This window comes from Macrotis lagotis, chromosome 2 (assembly GCF_037893015.1).
Source record: "Macrotis lagotis isolate mMagLag1 chromosome 2, bilby.v1.9.chrom.fasta, whole genome shotgun sequence".
Taxonomy (NCBI): domain Eukaryota; kingdom Metazoa; phylum Chordata; class Mammalia; order Peramelemorphia; family Peramelidae; genus Macrotis; species Macrotis lagotis.
The window spans coordinates 99,026,956-99,048,925 of NC_133659.1; the positions used below are offsets into that span (position 1 = coordinate 99,026,956).

At 38.2% G+C, this 21,970-nt stretch overlaps 1 long non-coding RNA gene across 6 annotated transcripts in view; it reads left to right on the forward strand.

Annotated features, from left to right (window-relative positions):
• Positions 1–21,970, forward strand: part of LOC141512940 (uncharacterized) — a 129,057-nt gene that overhangs the window by 20,593 nt on the left and 86,494 nt on the right. The gene's annotated exons all lie outside the window — the stretch shown is intronic.

Below are 21,970 nucleotides of genomic sequence, written 5' to 3' on the forward strand. Positions count from 1 at the left end.
CCACTGGTCCACCACTCTATTTCTTAGCCAATACCAGTTTTGTTGACTGATGCTTTATAATATAATTTTAGATCAGGTAGGGCTAAGGCCCCTTCTTTTGCACTTTTTTCATTAAATCCCTGGAAATTCTTGACTTTTTATTTCTCCATATGAATTTACTTACAATTTTTTCTAACTCATTAAAGTAATTTTTTGGAATTTTGATTGGTAAGGCACTAAACAGGTAGTTTAGCTTTGGTAGAATTGTCAGAATTGTCATTTTTATTATTATATTAGCTCTATCTATCCATAAGCAGTTGATATTAGCCCAGTTATTTAAATCTGATTTAATTCATGTGAAAAATGTTTTATAATTTTTTTCAAAAAAGTTTCTGAGTCTGCCTTGGCAAATAGACTCCCAGGTATTTTATATTGTCTTGAGGTTACTTTGAATGGAATTTCTCTTTCTAGCTCTTCCTGCTATATCTTGCTAGTCATATATAGAAAAGTTGAGGATTTATGAGGGTTTATTTTATATCCTGCAACTTTGCTGAAATTGCTAATTGTTTCCAGTAGTTTTTTTGGATGATTTCTTGAAATTCTCTAGGTATATACCATTATGTCATCTGCAAAGAGTGAGAATTTTGTTTCTTCCTTCCCAATTCTAATTCCTTCAATTTCTTTTTCTTCTCTTATTGCTGAGGCTAACATTTCTAATACGATATTGAATAGTTGTGGTGATAATGGGCATCCTTGCTTCACCCCTGATCTTATTGGCAATGCCTCTAGCCTCTCCCCATTTGAATATAATACTTCTTGATGGTTTCAGATAGATACTGCTTATTATTCTAAGGAACAGTCCATTTATTCCTACACTCGCTAGTGTTTTTAGTAGAAATGGGTGCTGTATTTTGTCAAAAGCCTTTTCAGCATCTATTGATATGATCACATAATTTCTGATAGGTTTGTTGTTGATATAATTGATTATACTAACAGTTTTCCTAATATTGAAACAACCCTGCATTCTTGGGTTGAATCCTACTTGGTCAAAATGTATTATCCTAGTGATAACTTGTAATCGTTTTGCTAAGATTTTATTTAAGATTTTTGTATCTATATTCATCAGGGAGATAAGTCTATAATTTTCTTTCTCTGTTTTAACTCTTCCTGGTTTAGGTATCAGCACCATATTGGTTTCATAGAAAGAGTTAGGCAGAGTTCCGTCTTCCCCTATTTTTCCAAAGAGTTTACATAGAATTGGAACCAGTTTTTCCTTAAATGTTTAGTAGAATTCACTTGTGAATCTATCAGGCCCTGGAGATTTTTTCTTAGGGAGTTCAATGATGGCTTGTGGAATTTCTTTTTCTGAGATAGGGTTGTTTAGGTATTTAATCTCCTCTTCATTTAACCTGGGCAACTTATATTTTTGTAAATACTCATCCATTTCACTTAGATTCTCAAATTTATTGGCATAGAGTTGGGCAAAATAATTCTGAATTATTACTTTAATTTCCTCCTCATTGGTAGTGAGTTCACCTTTTTCATTTATGATACTAGCAATTTGGTTTTCTTCTTTCTTTTTCTTAATCAAAAATCAATTTTATTGGTTTTTTTCATGAAACCAACTTTTGGGTTTTTTTATTAATTCAATAGTTTTTTTGCTTTCAATTTTATTAATTTCTCTTTTAATTTTTAGAATTGTGGATTTTTAATTTGTTCTTTCTCTAATTTTTTAGTTGCATATTTAGTTCATTGATTTCCTCTTTCTCTAATTTATTCATGTAAGCATTTAAAGATATATCCCCTGACAGCCACTTTGAGTGAAGCCCATAGGTTTTGATATGTTGTTTCATTATTGTCATTATCTAGGATAAAATAATTATTTTCTATAATTTGTTGTTTGATCCACTCATTCTTTAAAATGAGTAAACACTCTTTTTTGATAACTCTTAAACAACCTGACTTTAATTTACCTCTCCAGCCTATCTAGTATTTTCTTTCCCTTTTTTTCTAGCCAAAGTGACCTCACTATTACTTTTTTTTTAAGGTTTTTTCAAGGGAAACAGGATTAAGTGGCTTGCCCAAGGCCACACAGCTAGGTAATGATTAAGTGTCTGAGACTGGATTTGAACTCAGGTACTCCTGAATCCAGGGCTGTTGCTCTATCCACTGCACCACCTAGCCACCCTGGACCTCACTATTACTCTAAGCAGTATTTCACATCTTGTCCTTGGGCCTTTGTACAATCTATCCTCCATGAATGGAAGGTTTTTTATTCTTACCTCCATCTTTTACTTTAGTTCAGCCCATTTCTAGCTCTTATAAGTACTCCCACATATCAATTCCTTTCCTTTGAAAGTAACTTGCATTCATTTTGTATAAACTCACATGTAATCCTGTTGTCCCTCTCAAAAGAATGTAAGCTCAGTTCTGTCTTTCTGTTTCTGTATTCCCAGGGTCTGGCATTGTACCTTGTAAACAGTTGGCAATAAATAAATGCTAATTAGTTGATTAATGGATAATACAGATTTTGAAAATAGGGTTAAATGAAGGTTTTATTGGATTTTTTTTAAAGGTGGAGCAATCTGGGCATGTTTGTAAGTCAGCAGAATTGTGGTCAGTGGATCAAGGGGACCATCTCTGTGATTAAACCCAATACAGATGTTCTCTTAGTTGAGATGCTGTTATAATCCCCATCTTTTTTAAATTTTTAAATTTTTTTGAATTTTACACTTTTTCCCCCTAATCTTGCTTCCCTTCCCCCCCATCTCCCCATAGAAGGCAGTCTGATAGTCTACATTGTTTCCATACTACGCATTGATCAAAATTGAATGTGTTGAGAAAGAAATCATATCCTTAAGGGAAAAATAAAATATAAAAGATAGCAAAATGACATAATAAGATAACTTTTTTAAAAAATTAAAGGTAATAGTCTTTGGTCTTTGTTTAAACTCCACAATTCATTCTTTGGATACAGATGGTATTCTTCATATGATTCCCATCTTATAGATGATGAAGCTGAGGTACAGAAAGACTGATTTGACTCTAGGTTCAGTACTCTATCTGAACCTCTTAGCTGTCTCAGATAAAGAAAGGTTCATTATGGCATAACTTTGTTAAATGTAATATACAGCATATATATGACTTTATATTAATATATATTGAAACATAGCAGAAAATCTTAGTACCTTGCAAAACCTCTTTTTTGTATATTGATGCTCCTGTTTGCTGATAATTGTTATATTTACGATAAAGGATTACAAAAGAGAAATTTGAAAAATCAAGGAGAAATGATCAAATAGGAAAACTATCAAAGGAGTTGGGAGAGAACAGGTCAAGAGCACAAGTATAGGTGTTGACCTTGGGAAAGAAGAGTCACATTTTTCCTCCTAGGTTGGAAGAAAGGAAGAGAGAATGGGTATATTGATCAGATTTGAAGTCTCAATTTGGAAAAGGGAGAGATTATGATAGATGTCTTAGATTTTTTTTTCATTAAGTATGATGCAGGTCCTTTATTGAGAGGCATAAAGGGGAAGTTGGTAAAATGGCTTAAAGAACTTGAAACCCCTAACTGGAATTTAGCTCTGGAAGGGAGTACCTTACTCAAAAGGAATAGGATAGGTTTAAGGGCAAGAGTGTGGGGTATCATTGTAAATTAAGAAGGAATACTAATGAAAGGAAATCTAGGAACCAGGAAAGAAAAAAATGGTGGAGAGCATTTGGGTGAAGGTCAATAGATGAAAAAATATGATTTTTTGCCATTAAAGAATTCTACAGATCACTTGGACAAAAAGGAAATAGATGTGAAGTTTGAAAGGAGTTTGGAAAATAGATCACCAACTTTGTACACTGACAAGATCTAGTAGTGTGTAGGGCTTCAGTTATCCAGATAGTGACTGAATTCTGTCTTTTCCAAAAGCAGAACAACTAACAATTTCTTAAGCAGTTTCAATTATAGTTTCATCCTATGAAAGTAAAAGAATCACAATGGGAAATTCTATTTTACTAACTTCTTGGGCGGCTAGGTGGCGCAGTAGATAGAGCACAGGCCCTGGAGTCAGGAGTACCTGAGCTCAAATCTGGCCTCAGACACTTAATAATACCTAGCCCTGTGACCTTGGGCAAGTCACTTAACCTATTGCCTTGCAAAAACTAAAAACAAAACTAACTTATTAACAGGGAAGGACTAGTTTCTGTGGTAGAAATAAAGGGATCCATGAGAAGTGACTATTCCCCACTGAGTTGTAAGGAAAGGAAATCTTCATATAATCTGAAATCTACCCTAGTGCAATGATGGGGGTGAAACTTCTTCAACCTATTTAAACTTTAATATTTTAACTGGGAGAGAACATGTTCAATCAAAAGATCTTAAACTAATTGTGAAAAGTCTTCAAAAGCCAGAAAGAAAGATTGAGAAATTTGGTTCCTTCCAGGGATTATTTATAAATGATCAAACAAGTTGAGTAAAGCTAGGCATTTTCCAGAATCTTAGTATATAGCTTTATGGTATCATGAGAAACTGACTGGCATGGAAAGTGAAGGAAAGAGAAAGAGAATCCTTGGCTTCAGCCTTAGCCAGTCTCTTCCCTCTTCTCCCATCCTTCCATACCTTTGACCAGAGGAAAACCTTATTTACTGCTTCCCCTCATTGTGTTCTCCCTGGTGCCCCTGGATCCGCTAACAACAGGGTCTGCTCTGGGAACCAAGGATAAACTGGATGTAGCTGTATCATGTTTAAGGGGACCCCCCTACCACGTGTGCTAAGGACTAAGTTGACTAAATGATTCGAAGTTCATCAGGGAGTACTTGAGGTGTTACCATTAACATTAGCGAGGTGGTGGAGTGAGGAGGCCAACTTGGCCTCAGACACTTATCAGTTGTGTGACCCAGGGAACGTCATTTAACCTCAGGCTGCCTGCCTGTTTTCTCATCTGTAAAAGGGGGGGGGGGGGGGAGTAAAAATAGCACTTCCTCTCAGGGTTTTTTGTGAGGATAAGATGAGATAATATTTGTAAAGTGCTTACAAACCTTAAAGCTCTTTGTAAATGCTAGCTGTTATTATTTTATTTTATTTTTAAGGTTTTTGCAAGGCAAACGGGGTTAAGTGCCTTGCCCAAGGCCACACAGCTAGGTAATTATTAAGTGTCTGAGGCCGGATCTGAACTCAGGTACTCCTGACTCCAGGGCCAGTGCTCTATCCACTGTGCCACCTAGCCGCCCCTGCTAGTTGTTATTGTTAAGTATTTATTCCTCACTCCTTAGAGAGATCTAAGACCCAGAGGGGAAATTTAGCCTTGCTCCAGAATCCCAAGGATAATTTAACTTACATGAGCAATACTAGATTTTAGGGAAATAGGTATTAAAGTGTTTAAAAGATGCATAGTATTCCATATACTAATATTCTGCAGGAAAAGGTAGCCCAAGGGCATTAGGAGACTTTAAAAAATGAAATTCTGAAAAAAAAAACCCAACAATTACAATGGAGAAGAGAAATGTGAGCTATCTGAAGGGATTGACATGGATTCATAAAGAACTAATCAAACAATTTGGGATTTTTTTTTCAAAAAAAATCTATAGAAGCAGGCAACAAGGGATAATAAAAGCACAATAAAAATAATTACTGGAGGACTAGAGCTCATGATAAGCTGAGGCTACTGACGAAACTAAGAACAACAAAAAGAAAAAGGATTTAAAAATTAAATTGGAGGAAAAGGAGAATGGAAAAAGGGACAGGAGTTTTGGTTGGAGTGGATGGAAAAATGTGGGAGTAGAACCCAGGAGACAGATTAGTACTAGATTATATAAATCTGGGTTCTCATCTGCAGAAAAGATAATTGAACTTTTGGGAGCTTATCACCGAGAAGATAGTATAGAACTTGGGAACATGATTGTTGCGCTAGTTGTTGTAATATTTGAAAGACTGTAGGAAATGGAAGAAACTGAAGAAGAGTAAATGTTCCACTTTTCAGAAATGGAAAGAGAACAATCTGGAAACTCTAGTTCAGTGGAACTTGGAGCTTGACTTCAAAATCTGGAACACTTATAGAAAAGATCATTAAAGAGTGCTCTTGTTTAATTTGGAAAGGAAAGCAGTGATAACAAAGAGCCAGAATGATTAAATCAAGAACTGGTAATACTAAACTGACATTTCCTTTTTTTAAAAATAGGGTTATTAAAATGATAGATTAGAAGAATGTTATGGGCATAGTTTACCTGGATTTTAGCAAAGCATTTAAAAAAACATCTTGGTCAATTCTTGTGGAGAACATGAAGATATTTGAAATAAACAACAGAGATAAATTCAGAATTGGTTCAATGGCCAGACTGAAATTAATATTATTATCAACTTACAGATCTGTAATGGTGTCCCAGGGTTCTATACTTAACCCTCTATTGTTTAACAAGTTTATTATGTTTATCCCATTTGATCATCGAAATTATACAAATCTAAAAGGGATAGCTAACACATCTAATGACTATGTCAGGGTCCAAAATGATTCAGATAGCTTGGCCCTAGACCAAAAACATTGGACTGAATGGAATAGGATGAAATTCAGTAAGGATAAATGGAGTCTTAGGCTGGTTCAAACAATCAACTTCACAAATATAGGGTTGGGAGCTGTGGTTAGATAGCATATTGGTCTGAAAATTAGAGTTTTAGTGAATTGCAAAGTAAATATGGGTACAAATATGGGTACCCAGTGTGATGTGGCCACAAAATAAACCAATGTGAACTTCATTAAGAGAGGTATAGTTTAGGCAAAAACAATATGATAGTCTGTATTTTACCTTAGTCAGGCCTTCTTTGTAATATTGTATACTGTTCTGGGGTCCCACATTTATAGACCACAAAGAAAAGCTGGAGAAAGGCAACTAGGATAATAAAACACCTTGATCTTCACCCAATTATAAATTATAAAATTTTGAGTCCAGGTTATATGATGATCAGTTGAAAGAACTGGGCATTTTTTACCACAGGGACAGACTATCTGTATTCAAGTGTCTGATAAACTGTCCTGGATCTAAGGATTCGATTTGTTCTGTTTGGGAGGCCAAACCAATAAAGCTGCAGAGGGCTCTCTTCGAACTGATATCAGGAAGAGCAGCTTAATCAGCCAGTCCCTGACGGCATGAGGGCCCAGCCAGGCTCCGGGCACTCTGGCTCCCTGCCCTCCTCCCCAGCTCCTCTTCTCCTTCAGTTGCCTTCCCTTTTTGGAATGGAAGCTCTGGAGAGAGGATCTGCCTTGCTTGCTTGCATCTCAGGGCTGAATCCATCTATTTCTGTCTCTGAGATGTCTTGACTTCTCTTTCTGTCTCTTGTCTGTCTCCCTGTGCAAAATGCAACGGACTGCCTCAAGAGGTCCTGGGTTTCCCCTCCTTAGAGGTCTCCTGTGTCAGAAATGTTAGACTGGAACGCACTGGCCCCACCCGGAGGTACTTTCTGAGTCTTGAATCCTTGGATTGTGTAGGAGTGTGATAGCTGGTGGTCAGAAAGGAAGAATGAGACTGAGCCCCAGCAGCATGGGGTCAGGGGAGAAGAGTGGACCCAGGGGCAGCTAGATGGGGCAGTGGATAGGGCACTGGCCTTGGAGTCAGGAGCACCTGAGTTCAAATCCAGCCTTAGACACTTAATAATTACCTAGCTGTGTGACCTTTGGCAAGTTACTTTAACCCCATTGCCTTGCAAAAATAAAAAAAAAGAGAGAGAGAAGAGTGGACCCAGCATGATGACATAACTGGATTCAGTGGCCTTGGAGCCAGAACAGAGAAGTCAGAGGGCAGAAGTCTTCTAAGGAGGGTTGGTTTTAGAAAAGGACAGCTGAGATAGAGATAGACAAATGAAGCAGGAAGGACGAAGGGAGCACACACTGATTAGATCACAGATCATTGAGTGTTTGCATTGAGCAAGGTTGCTCCCCAAAGGTGGGAACCCTCCATAGTCTGAACTGTTCCTTCCACTGCATGGTACCCCACCTGCTCATCGCCCTGTTGTCCTTGCCTCCTCAGAAGCCCAAACCTCCATTACTCTAAACACCACATTGAAGAACAGTCAGAGTTCACTGCCAGCCCCATTTAGGTTCTCTCCCAGTGGGTCACTTGTGGCACAGATAAAACAACTGCTCTTTGCCTCAAATTTTCTCTCTTTAATTTCAGTTTCATATTCTGTCCATTGCCTCATATAGTATCCTAAAAAGTAAAGATTAGGATACATCAGACTCCTTTAAGATAAGTAATCTATACATACAAATAATATCTTGTAATATAAAGATTGGGTTGAGTCAGGAAACCCTCCTTCTAGCCTCAGTTCTACTTGTGCGAGATACAGGCTCAGTATCCTCAACTCTTCATTTAGTCAGCGCCTGTTCTATTCCAGATATATGTATAAACACTTGACAAATGTTTCATTTAATCTTCACAACAAACCTGGGAGGTAGTTGCTATTATTATCCCCATTTTATAGCTATGGAAACCTGGGGACAGAGAGCTCTTAAAGGGACCTGCCCAGGGACACACAGCTAGTAAATTAAGTATCTGAGACTAGATTTGAACTTGGGTTTTTTTTTCTCAGACCCAGGATTCTGTCTGTTAATCTCTAACAATCTTTCCTATGAGACTGAAGATTCCTTAAGGGCAGGCAGTGCCTTTTGTCCTTTTTAATCCCTAACATTTAGAACAGTACCTGCTACAAAGCTGGCCTTAATAAATGTTTGTTGTTTAATTAGAAAGGTGTCCTAAGAAGGAGCAAGGGATGAGAGATGAAAAGATGAAGTGTTTTCCTGCCACATCCTACCCCCCTCCCCAAATATAAAACGACTTAGAGGAAGGCTCCAATATGTTGGGCGAATCCCCTATGGATGTGCTATAGAAGAACATAGTCTTACCTTAGCATGAAAGGGTTGTAGTCTGGATCAAAAAGGGAACAACCACATTAAGGAGTTCACAGGTCTAAGGACGTTTTGAACTATTCTATGTTCATTTATTTTCTGTTTCCTTTGGAAATCACATACAAGAGAGGAATAAGGTGTTTGAATATGCTGTTTTTGTTTTTCTTAAATCAAAGCCCTTTTGTTCAGTTAACCTATAGTGAGTGCCTCCTACATTCAAGGCCTACTAAGTATATGGGATACAAATATAAATATGATACAATATAATATGGAAGTAAAAGATGTGTATAAGGAAATGGTATAAGGAAATGATAGATACACAAATATGAAAAAAATATCATTTTTAATTTGGGGAAGTTAGAGAAGGCCTCTTGGGACAAGTAGCACTTTAATTCAGTCTTGAAGCTAGAAAGGGACATTAACTTATGGAAATGTGAGAGGAGTTGATTCTGTGGGGCTAATATGGAGAAAGACAGATGGGAAAGGAAAAAATGAGAACAGGGAAGTGAAAGTAATCCATATTGACTGAATTAAAGAGTCAATGCACAGGAGAGGACAATGAAGAGCCAGGAATAGCCATACTTTGGTGAACAATAAGGAACAATCAAAGGTTTTCTGAATGATAATGATCAAGGTGAATGAGGAAGATTATTCAGGTGGTCATGTAAAAGAATGGAATGCATGTATAGAGTATAAGCAACCATAGAAGAACAACTTCTACTCTTATGACAGTGATCTAAGTGAGAAGAAATGAGGGTCTAAAGTAGGGGGTGATAGAAAGGAGAGAGCAGATATGTGAGGGATTTTTGCAGGGGAATGGAGAGGACTTAGTAACAAATCAAGAATAAGTCTTGTGTAGGGGCGGCTAGGTGGTACAGTGGATAGAGCACTAGCCCTGGAGTCAGGAGTACCTGAGTCCAAATTTGGCCCCAGACACTTAATAATTATCTTGCTGTGTGGCCTTGGGCAAGCCACTTAACCCCATTTGTCTTGGGCAAAAACCTTTAAAAAAAAATGAGTCCTGTGGAACCATGGAGTTTTCTTGGCAAAGATATTGGAATGGTTGCCATTTCCTTCTTCAGTGGACTAAGGCAGAATTAAGTGACTTGCTCAGGGTTACAGAGCTAGTAAGCATCTGAGGCTGGATTTTTTAACACAGGTCTTCTTGACTCTAAGCCCAGTACTACATCTACTGAATCACCCAAGCTGCCCACTGGAACCACAGGAAAAAGTAGCATGCAACAAGACTGGGGAGGCAGCACAGAAGCAGACTCCTGAGGGTCTTGAATTCCAGGCACAAAAGTAATTCTATAGATAGCTATTGAAGATTTTTGAGGAGAAAAAAATACAAGATCTATAAACTGCTATTCCTTCTTTTATGCAAGATTCTGATGAAAAAGATGGCCCAAGCCAGTCCCATCTCTTCCTGTCTTCTTGAACAGATTGTTCCCTCTATCATCCCTTCTTTCTAATCTTCATTTTTTTCTTTATATTTGCTCTACTACTTTCTTTTTTAAAATTTTATTTATTTAAGGCAATGCAGTTAAGTGACTTAACCAAGGTCACACAGCTAGAACAAATTATTAAGTGTGTGCCACTGGATTTGAACTCAGGTCCCCTGATTCCAGGGCTGATGCCCTATCCACTACCCTGGTATCCACATTTCTTCCACTTTCTCTTCTTACTTACTTCTAAACCCTTTGCAATTTGGCTCATTGTATCATAATTTGACTGTAACTTCCCCTTTTTTTGTTTTCATTTTTTATCTTTAAAAAAATTTTTTTTACTTTTTTCCAATAGTTTAATTTTGTTTTACTTTCAGCTTCAAATTCTCTTTCTTTTCTTTCCTCCTTTCCTACCCATCAAAAGACAAAAAAGGAAAAAGAAAAATCCATTACAGATATGTATAGTCATATAAAACAAATTTCCCCATTAGCCATGTTCAAAATAAGAAAGACAAAAGAAAAGAGAAGAAAATATGCTTAAATCTGAAACTCTATCTGGAGGTAGATATCATCTTTCAGCATCAGTCCTTTGGTTGATCATTATGTTTTAAAGTTGATTGATTATCTCTAGCATATTGCTGTTACTTAATGGTTCTCCTGGTTCTGCTCTTTATTTTATACCAGTTCATACAAGTCTTTCTAGGTTTTTTTGAAAACTTCCACTTTGTCATTTCTTATGAAACTCCTTGTTTCCAGAGTTACCAATGATCTCTTAAAGGTTTATCTAATGATCTTTTCCTTATTCTCATCCTTTTTGACCTCTCTGCAGCATTTGGCATTGTTGTTCATCCCTTCCTCCTAGATAATCTCTCCTTTCTGAATTTTCATGATATGCTTTCTCTTGGTTTTTCCCCATATTTCTTATCATTTCTTTGCTGCATCATCATCTATAAAAGATTCTCCAGCTGTGAGCATACTCCAAGGCTCTATCCTGTTCTCTTTTTTCTCTACTCTCTTTGTAAATTCATCTGCTCACATGAGTTTAATTATCATTTCTATGCTGATGACTTTAAGTTCTACATATCCAGCTCCAGTGGCTCTCAAGCTATAGTCACATATCAAATCAAATGCCTACTGGAATTTCAAAATTAATTTCCTATGTATTTTAAGCTCAACATATCTAGAATAGAACTCATTATCTTCCCTCCCCAAAACTATTTGTCTTCTAGACTCTTATTTCAGTAAAGAGTACTGCCATCCTTCTAGTCTCCAGTTCACTCTTAGCCTATCTATCCAATCAATTCCCAAATGTGTACCTCCACAACATCCTTTATCTTCTTTTTCTGTTCCCATGACTCTCACCTTAATTCAGGGCCTCATTTCCTGAACTATTGCAATAACCTCCCAATTGGTTTCCCTGCCTCAAATTTTTGTCAACTATAATCCATTTTCTTTCTTCTTTTTTTGTTTTTTTTTTTACAAAGCAATGGGGTTAAGTGACTTGCCCAAGGTCACACAGGTAGGTAATTATTAAGTATTTGAGGTTGGATTTGAACTCAGGTCTCCTGATTCCAGGGTCTGTGCTCTATCCATTGCGCCACCTAGCTGCTCCTTCTAATCCATTTTCCACAAAGATTCCAAACTGGATTTTCCTAAAGCACAGACCTGACCATGTCATTCTACCATTTGGTAAGCCATGTTTGTCCTTATTACCTGCAGAATCAGCTATAAATTTCCTTTTCAAAGCACCTGGTTGCAATATCTTCATTCCTCTCCAGACTGTGCTCCTAACACTTCTGGACTTTACAGTGCCATAGATCTCTCCTGGCAGAATTTCACTCCAGCTCTGAACTTCACTCGTTGGAAGTAGCCTCTGCCCCTCAATGGCATCTCCATTTTAGAGAGGATGCCCACGCCACCCATGTTTTCATTCCTTCCTAGGCTGGACTCTGGAGGCTTTGTAGGGAAGCCTTCATTCTCCTTCCTTCTCTTCCAACTTCCTTACTAAAGTGCCCTTAGGAGATGGATTGTGCTGCATCCTTATTCCCAGGCTTTGCATAGGGCCTGGCCCATAGGAAGTGCTCCAGACATGCCTGTTGATTTTCTAGCCTTAGCTGACTTTACTCCTCTTCATGTAAACTCTGGCCTAGGCAGATTGCCTTCTTCCTGTTCCTCACACAAAGCACTCTTATCTCCCATCTTCATGTTTTTGCACTTGTTTTCCCCATGACTTGGAATGCTGTCCCTTCTCTATTGCTTAGAATCCCTAATTTCCTTCAAAATTCAACTTATTTTTTTTATATTTAATATTTATTCTCATTTTGTACAAATAATTTTTTATACATTAATAAAATATTCTTGTTTAAGAGTAAGCAAAATATCCCCTCCCCCCAAAAAATATAGACTTGCTTGAGCGATAAAGTAAAGGGGAGAGAAAAAAAATTAAAATTAAAAAGTAATAGTAATAATTGTAGGTATGGCCAGGTGGCGCAATGGACAGAGCACCAGCCCTGGAGCCATGAGCACCCGAGCCCACATCCCGCCCCGTACACCCAACAATCACCCAGTTGTGTGAAATGCAAGCCACCCAATCCCCACTGCCCTGCAAAAACCAAAAAAAAAAAGAAAAAAAGACCCCAAATAAAATAGTAATAATAGTAGGGGTGGCTGGGTGGCAGACAGAGCATTGGCCCTTGAGCCAGGAGTACCCGGGTCCAAATCCGCCTCAGACACCCAACAATCACCCTGCTATGTGGCCCCAGGTAGTCCACCCAGCCCCATTTGCCCTGCACTCCCCCCGCAAAATAATAATAATAAAAAATGTGCTTCAGTCTTTGTTCCAACACCAACAACTCTGTCATGGGTGGATCGCATTCTTTATGGTAAGTCCATCGCAAAAGTTGCTTCCATATTTTTCCAGCATTGCCATTGCTGATCGCAACTCCCTCCTTTCTTATTTCTCCACTACCATGCACTATATTTTCTCTTTCCTTTCACTCTGACTCTGCTGTAGGGTCGCTGAGTGGCGCAGAAGACAGATCCCTGGTCCTGGGGCCAAGAAGCCCTGAGCCCCCATACCACCCCTTAGGCCCAGCATCCACCTGGCCCTATGGTCCTGGACAGGCCTTCCAATCCCAGCCCCTTGCAAGAAGTAAAAAAGAAAATGTGTTATATCTGACCACTCTCCCCCCATGGTCCATCCTCTCCTCCTTTATTCACATCACCACCCCTTCCCCCTGCTCCCCCCTCTCTCCTTCTTACTCCAGATGTCTATACCCCATTGAGTATATATATGCTGTTTCCTCTCCTAGCCATCTCTGATGAGAGCAAAGGTTCCCTCATTCCCCCTTGCCTCCCCCCTTCCGTATTATTGCAATAGCTCATTGTAATAAATAAAAAAACTTATTATATGAAATATCTTGTCCTATTCCCCCTCTCCTTTTTCTTTCTCCCATTACATTTCCCTTTTTTTTCTATTGACTCCATTTTTACACCATATTTTATCTTCGAATTCAGCTTTCTCCTGTGCTTCAACTATAAAAGCTCCCTTTACCTGCTCTATTAACTGAGAAGGTTCATATGAGTATTATCAGTGTCATTTTTCTATGCAGGAATACATGTAGTTCATCATCATTAAGTCCCTCATATTTTCCCCTTCTCCTCCAATCTCTATGCTTCACCTAAGTCCTGTATCTGAAGATCAAACCTTCTGTTCAGCTCTGGTCATTCCAAAAGGAACATTTGAAATTCCCCTGGTTCATTGAAAGTCCATCTTTTTTCCCTGGAAGAGGACATTCAGCTTTGCTGGGTAGTTCATTCTTGGCTGCATTCTAAGCTCTTTTGCCTTCCGGTATATTATATTATATTCCAAGCCCTACGAGCTTCCAATGTAGTTGCTGCTAAGTCCTGTGTGATCCTGACTGCAGCTCCACGATATTTGAACTGTGCCCTTCTGGCTGCTTGTAATATTTTCTCTTTGACTTGGGAGTTCTGGAACTTGGCTATAATATTCCTAGGGGTTGGTTTTTTGGGATCTCTTTCTCGGGGGGATCGGTGGATTCTCTCCATTTCTATTTTACCCTCTGCTTCTAGAATATCGGGGCAATTTTCCTGTAGTAATTCTTTGAAAATGATGTCAAGGCTCTTTTCCTGATCATGACTTTCAGGTATTCCAATAATTTTTAAATTATCTTTTCTAAGTCTGTTTTCCATATCAGTTGTTTTTTTCAATGAGATATTTCACATTTTTTTCATTTTTTTTGGTTTTGAAGTATTGATTCCTGATTTCTGGTAAATTCATCAATCTCCCTGAATTCTATTCTTTGTCTGAAGGATTTGTTCTCAGAGAGTTTTCTTATCTCTTTTTCCATCTAGCCAATTTTGCTTTTTAATTTTTTAATTTTTTTTTTTTTTAGGTTTTTGTAAGGCAAATGGAGTTAAGTGGCTTGCCCAAGGCCACACAGCTAGGTAATTATTAAGTGTCTGAGACCGGATTTGAACCCAGGTACTCCTGGCTCCAGGGCCGGTGCTTTATCCACTGCACCACCTAGCCGCCCCCAATTTTGCTTTTTAAAGCATTCTTCTCCTCAATAATTTTTTGAACTGTTTTATCCATTTGACCTAAGCTGGTTTTTAGCATGCTATTTTCTTCAGCATTTTGTTTTGATTTCCTTGACTTAAGCTGCTGACTTCATTTTCATGTTTTTCCTGCATCTCCTTTTTCCTAGTTTTTCTTCTAACTCCCTCATTTGATTTTCAAAGTCTTTTTTGAGCTCTGTCATAGCCTGAGTCCAATGTCTGTTTTTCTTGGAGTCTTTAGATGCAGGAGCTTGTGCTTCTTCATCTTCAGACTGAGTGTTTTGATCCTTCTTGGGCTCATATGCAAAATATTTCTCAATGGTGTTCCTCTTTTTTTCTCTGCTTGCTCATTTTCCCAGCCTAAGCCTGTTTTGGGGTGCTTCCTGAGCTTTTGGGACACTCCCACAAGGCTCTCAGGGTATGAGGCTCTGTCCTCCCTCCTGGTCTGTGAAGTCCATATGCGCCCCCCTCTGCCATGGGGCTGAGATGGGGGGGTCCCTGCTGTTCTTTGGGGGGGCCTAAACTGCGATCAGGATCTGAATGTGGTCAGAGCCCCAGAGTCCTGTTCCTGGGGCAGAGGACAGAGCTCTGCAGTCTCTCTCTCTTCACTCCCCTCCCTAGGTTCAATGGGCTCATGCCCTGGGGGCTCCAGGCATAGGTCAGGAAACTCCCCAGCTGCTGTGAGCTGCAGCTCCCAGCTCCTTGGGGCTGCCTCTAGGAGGCTGAAAATCTTTCGCTCTGGCCAGCCACCCCTCAGACCCTGGGGAGCAGAGCCTTTCTGCTCTTTTCCAGGTTACCTTGAGTAGGAGAACTGCCTCACTGGGTCCCTCTGTGGGTTCTGTCTCTTGAAAATTTAGTTAGAGTCTTTAGTTTCAAAGATTTATTAGAGAGCACCTAAGACACGATCCAATCTTGTTGCCATCTTGGCTCCGCCCCCCCATACTCAAAATTCAACTTAAATATCACTTTCTTCATGAAGCCTTTCCTGATTCTCTTAACTATAAATTAGGTCAGTTACTGATTTTAATGAAAGTTTTCTAAGTCAAAGGAATTTTAAAAAGAGGAGGGGGGGATACCTCTCCAAATGAATAATTACGTAGTAACTCAGCATCTGCACTAGAGATGAGAGCAAGAAACCCACAGAAAAGACTTATATGGCCAAAAGGATCTTCTTTATGGTGCATGGAGGTATGGTAGATACTGCTTGATAGTTCTCCAAATCTGACTCCAGATTGAGGTAATGTAATAGTGGAGACAGATAGTGGCACAGTAGATAGAGTGCCAGGCCTAGAGTCAGGAAGTCCTGAGGCCAGATCCAGGCTCAGTCACTGACTAGATGTGGGAACCTATGCATATCACTTGACCCTATTTGCCTCATTTTCCTCATCTGTAAAATAATCTGGAGAAGGAAATGACAAACTACTTCAGTATCTTGGTCAAGTAAACCCCAAATGAACTCATGAAGACTTGGTTATGGGGGCAGCTAGGTGGCATAGTGGATAAAGCACTGGCCTTGGAGTCAGGAGTACCTGGGTTCAAATCTGGTCTCAGACACTTAATAATTACCTAGCTATGTGGCCTTGGGCAAGCCACTTAACCCCATTTGCCTTGCAAATAAAAAAGTCAGTTATGACTGAAACAACAGAACCACAATAATGTGACAACTCTCCTTCCACATGGCTCACTATCTGTCCCTTCTTGTATTAGAAAAGTCCCATTTTTGACACATACAAGAAATGCTTATTCCTTTTCAAAGCTTCCAGGCTGTGGGAAGCAAAATGTTATCTATAGCCTCTGCTTCCTCATCTAAACTCTGGGATCTTTGAGTATAGTAATTGGTTAGGGGAGTAAGAGTAGGAGATTGGAATGTTTCTTCATGTACTCAAAGTGAGTTACCAGAGGCATGCAGATGGGTTTATGGTATCTGGAAAGCAGCTAGGTGGAGCAGTGACAGAATACTAGATAAAACTTTTCTTCAGATCAGGAAGAGCAGAGTTCAAATCTTAGCCAGATATTAGCCGTGTTACCCCAGACACAACATTTAGCCTCTACTGATCTCATTATCTCACCTGCCTCCCAGAGTTGAAAGGATAAATTAAGATAATATTTGAAAGACTTGGCACAGTGCTTGAACATAGAAAATAAATAAATGGCTTTTCCCTTCCTCTTTGTTCCCTTATCTATGATACAGATGCAATGGGAACACTTAGGCCCAGATAAAATGCTTATCTATAAGTTATAATTGAGAAATTAGGAAAAGTTCTTCTATGGCAAAAGAAAGCAAGCAACAGTGAAAGCTTACAGGAGGCCAGTCAGTTGATGTGGGCATGAATCCTCCAGGGGATTCAAGAGGGCTCCAGAAATACAGTCCGAGATGTTCTTAAAGGAAGCATCAGATGACCTGTGGACACACTCACACAGATGGCTCTTTCTCAGGATTCTCAATATCAAGATCAGATCAGATCCTATCAGGAGGAGGAAATGTCTACAACAAAATTAATGTGAAGTAGACAAAGGCCTTAGTTGGTGAATACAACTACCTGTATCTATGTATTCTCTAGTAAGCAATACTGATTCATTTCTATTCCCAGCATTTGTAGTTACCAAATGCTAAGAAAGATATCATAATAATGAAAATAAAGCTAATAATTATATAGCTCCTACTATGTGCCACATTAAGCAATCCTCACAATATATCTGTGACACAGGGGCCCAGTTTTACAGTTGAAGAAACTAAGACAGAGATTAAATGACTTGCCCAAGGCCACATAACTAGGAACAATGCTCTTTCCACTGGACCACCTAGTTATTATATGTATTCATGAACATACAATATACATCTATCTATTTATATAATGCTCTTTATTCTAATTCCCACTCCCACAGATGAGTCCTCAAAGAAGTTTATATCTCTCTCTCTCTCAGGTGCTAGAGGCACCCCTGAGGAGTTGGAAGTTTCTTCCTAGTAACATTGATTCAATACTCTACCAGTGTGCTTCCATCAGGATTAGGAATTGTATTAGGGGCAGCTAGGAGGTACAGTGGATAGAGCACCAGTCCTGGAGTCAGGAGGACCTGAGTTCAAATGTGGCCTCAGACACTTAATAATTAACCTAGCTGTGTGATTTTGGACAAGTCACTTAACCCTATTGCCTTGAAAAAAAAGAATCATTATAGCATGCCAACCTTCAGTAGCATTTAGAAAATGATATTTTTATTAAAACAATTGGTTAAAAAAACAAGACCCACAAAATCTGTGACCCACTTTCCTTTAAAAGTAGTCAAGGGGAAAGTGAACTCAATCTTCAAAAACACTTGTAGCAGAAGTATAACACAACTTTTTGCCCCATTTGTGGGGCACTCAAGAATTTCCCTTTAGTTTTCTTTGTTTTTTGTGTTTGCTGGGCTCCTTGCAAAGCCATGAATCTATATCTATCTAGTCTGTCTTGATTCTCCAAAGTTAAGGGTGTCAAATAGCTTTAGCACTAGAGTGATCTTGGAGGCTGAAAATTGGCCTACTGTGGTCAAGAAAAGGAGGTTCTCAACATTTTGTTAAGTGTGTTAAAAATGTATAGGGATTGAATTGTGTTATTCAGTTGTTCTATGGGAAAACTTATAAAATTAGTTAATAGGGAAATGTGGAACATGGACAGAGTTTTATCATGTGAGTTGGAAACAGTGATTACAGAGTGACTAAGGAGAGGATTCAATGTGTTGGTAAAGGAATGAGAGTGAATGGATCCATAAGTGCCAGGACAAACACCAATGTGCCCTGATCTAAGAATTTTAAAATAGAGTGTCAGAGAGAGAGAGAGAGGTGACAGAGGAGAGACAGAGACAGAGAGACAGAGAGACAGAGAGAGAGAGAGAGAGAGAGAGAGAGAGAGAGAGAGAGAGAGAGAGAGAATGTGGGAAAAGAAAAAAGAGTGACTGATGGAACAAAGTCATGGCTAAAATAAGAGAATGGAATAAAGTGTTACAGCTCAAAGGGATTAGATTTTACAAGAAGGAAGGCCACTACTTCAGGGACTAGAAGGAAAAGAAGAAGGGTGATGAAAATAAAAGGTTGAGGGGAAGAAAATTAAGAAGTTTCACTTGGAAGATTCTGAATTTTCTATAGGAAAGCAAGAGGCAAAATCATTTGCTGATGATGATAAGGGCATAGAGTTGTGAACGTTTGCATTTATTAAGCTCCTACTACTTGTCAACCTCTAAGCTAAGGAGTAGAGATAAGAAAAACCAGCCGAGTAGAAGATGGAATTCAGTGGGGTGAGATTTGTGGCAGCGAGACTAGCCAGCAGGTGTGAGGTGATGAAAGCTTATACCAGAGTGGTCTCAGTATCAGAGGAAAGAAAGGGACATATATGAGAGATGATATGGAGGCAGAAACAACAGGACTTAGCAACAGAGAGGATATGGAGGGTAAGAAAAATGAGCAGTCAAGGATGACATAAGTTGTATCAGTATTACAGAAGGTTGGTAGAAGGGAAGGTTTATGGAGGGAATATAATGAATTTAGTTTGGACATGTTTAAAATATCTCTGAGACATGGTTTGATATGTCCAATAGACATAAATTTAGGGGAGAGGTTAGGGGCTGAACAAATAGATTTGAGAAGCATCGGCATTGAGATGATAAATCTACAGAAGTTAATGAACTTAGCAAGCCAGATAGTATCATATTATAGAGAAATCCCAGGACAAAGCCTTAGTGGACTTGACCTGGCTGAAGATTCAGCAAAGGAGACTCAGAAGGAGCAGACACAAATGGGAAGAGAATCAGGACAGAACAGTTATGAAAATTTAGAAGAGTTCAAGGAGAAAAGCATGGTAGTGTCAAAAGTTGCAAAGAGGTCAAAAGGATAAGGATTGAGAAAAGGTCATTAGGGTTTGGCAATTAATAGATCACTGGTAACTTAGTTTCAGGTCAGAAGCTCAGCTGTATAAAGAGTTATGAGAAGAAAGGAAAGAAAATGGATGAAACTATTGTAGAAGGGCATTTCAAGTTTAGGAACAGAAGGAAGGAGAAATAACGGGACAATAGTTAGCAAAGAGGAACAAATGAAGTAAGGGAATTTTTGTTTTTTGGAATGAGAGAGAGATGGGCATGTTTGTTGGCAGTAGGAAACCCAAGTACCCAATAGACAAGAAGCAATTGAAGATTAATGAGAAAGTAAAGATAGTAGAGGAAGCAATTGGCTAGAAAAGACAGGATGGAATGGGATCACTTGTCCATATAAAGGGGTTAGCCCTGGATAAATGGAAGGTTTGAAACATTGTTCAGATTGCGATAAAGGGTTCACAAATCATGGAAAAAGCATTGTTGTGCAATAATGAAGACTTACAGGAGCTGGATAGCACACATTTTTAGTGGACTCAATCAGTATGATTTTCCACCATCATTTATTCAGGAGCTCAAAAGTAAGTAAACTATAGCAGTTATTAGATGAAATTGTTGAGAAATGTATAACTTTTTAATTTTATAAGCTGAAATTATATGATAGGCTCTATAGAAGTTCCATTATTTTCCTTGAACATTTAATTGCTTTTTTATTATTTATAAACATGGTCAATAAACACAAATAAATAAACTAGTATAATAACCATACTGATAACAAGCAGTTAGTGACTCAGATTAGAGGGCAGAGTCAAAGTCAGGAAGATCTGTTTTCAAATTTGCATTCAGATAGTGACCTTCGGCAAGCCACTTAACCTCTGCCTCAGTTTCCTTTACTGCAAAATGCAGATAATCGTAATAGGATTATTATGAGGATCAGATAAGATAATATTTGTACTTAGGACATTGCCTAGCACATAGTAAGCATTTCTAAACACCTCTTCACTGATAATGTGTTTCTTCAGAGATGTGTTTAGGTAAGTAGAAAGGAGGTAACATCTTTTTATTTTATATAGAAAATGAAAAACCTCTTATATAACTTGCCCAAGATCATAGAGGAAGTGTTTCATAGTCAGAAATTCAGCCTACATTCCCTGATGACTAATCAAGTATTATGTGTGACTGTTTCTTTAATAAAAATATTCAAAATATAAGATAGATGACTAAGGAACACAGAATTCTCAAGCGAAAGTTTTTATAAGCTTGAGACCAGAAAGTCCAAAGCAGAAAAAAAAAAAAAAAAAAGATGAAGCTTACACAGAGTGAAAGTTTTGGTTCTGTTTTTATCTTATTCAATGCATTATTCCCTTATTTTTTCCTGCTTTCAGTCTCACTGTTTCAACTCATCAGCATATTATTTTATATCATATTATTATTAATGTTCTACCTTCAGATGATCAGTGTCACCTATGAGCCATATATGGAATAGTTGAGGATTGCCAACAGTCCATTGGATAATGGATAATGTGTTCTCATTTGCAGGAGCTAAAGCTTGTACCTATCCTATCAACAAATCTATAGTACAATTTAGTTATAATCTGTAGCACATTTTGCATTGCCAAATAATTTCCACAAAATAAATACATTTAAATTTAATATAGTATATATATATAAATATGTATATATTTATATATAAACATATAATATATATTTATTAATACACACATATTTTAGAACACTTTACAAGCAATAGTTTGTATTTAATAATTGTATTTTAAATTTTCAACCAAAATTTTCTTTGTCCATTTAGAGTCACTTGAAATTCCTCCATCAAAAACAACAGACAAGCGGCAGCTAGGTAGCACAGTGGATAGAGCACCAGCCCTGGAGTCAGGAGGACCTGAGTTCAAATTTGACCTCAGACACTTAACAATTACCTAGCTGTGTGCCCTTAGACAAGTCTCTTAACTCCATTGCCTTGCAAAAGCCAAAAAAAAAAAAAAAAAACAAACCCAAAACAATCCTGATCAGTGAACTTCAGTGACTCATTTCAAATACCACAACTTGGAAAAAACTCTCCAACATTTGAAGATACCAGCTCATTGCAAAATTTAATCCAAATTTCATTGTTTTATAGGCCATATAAATTTGTACTTCCTTCTTCATAGTGAAAAATCAGAAGGAATATTCCTAGACAGTATCAGCTAAAGTGGATAAAGAGTCAAGGGACTTAAGGGACAAAATAAC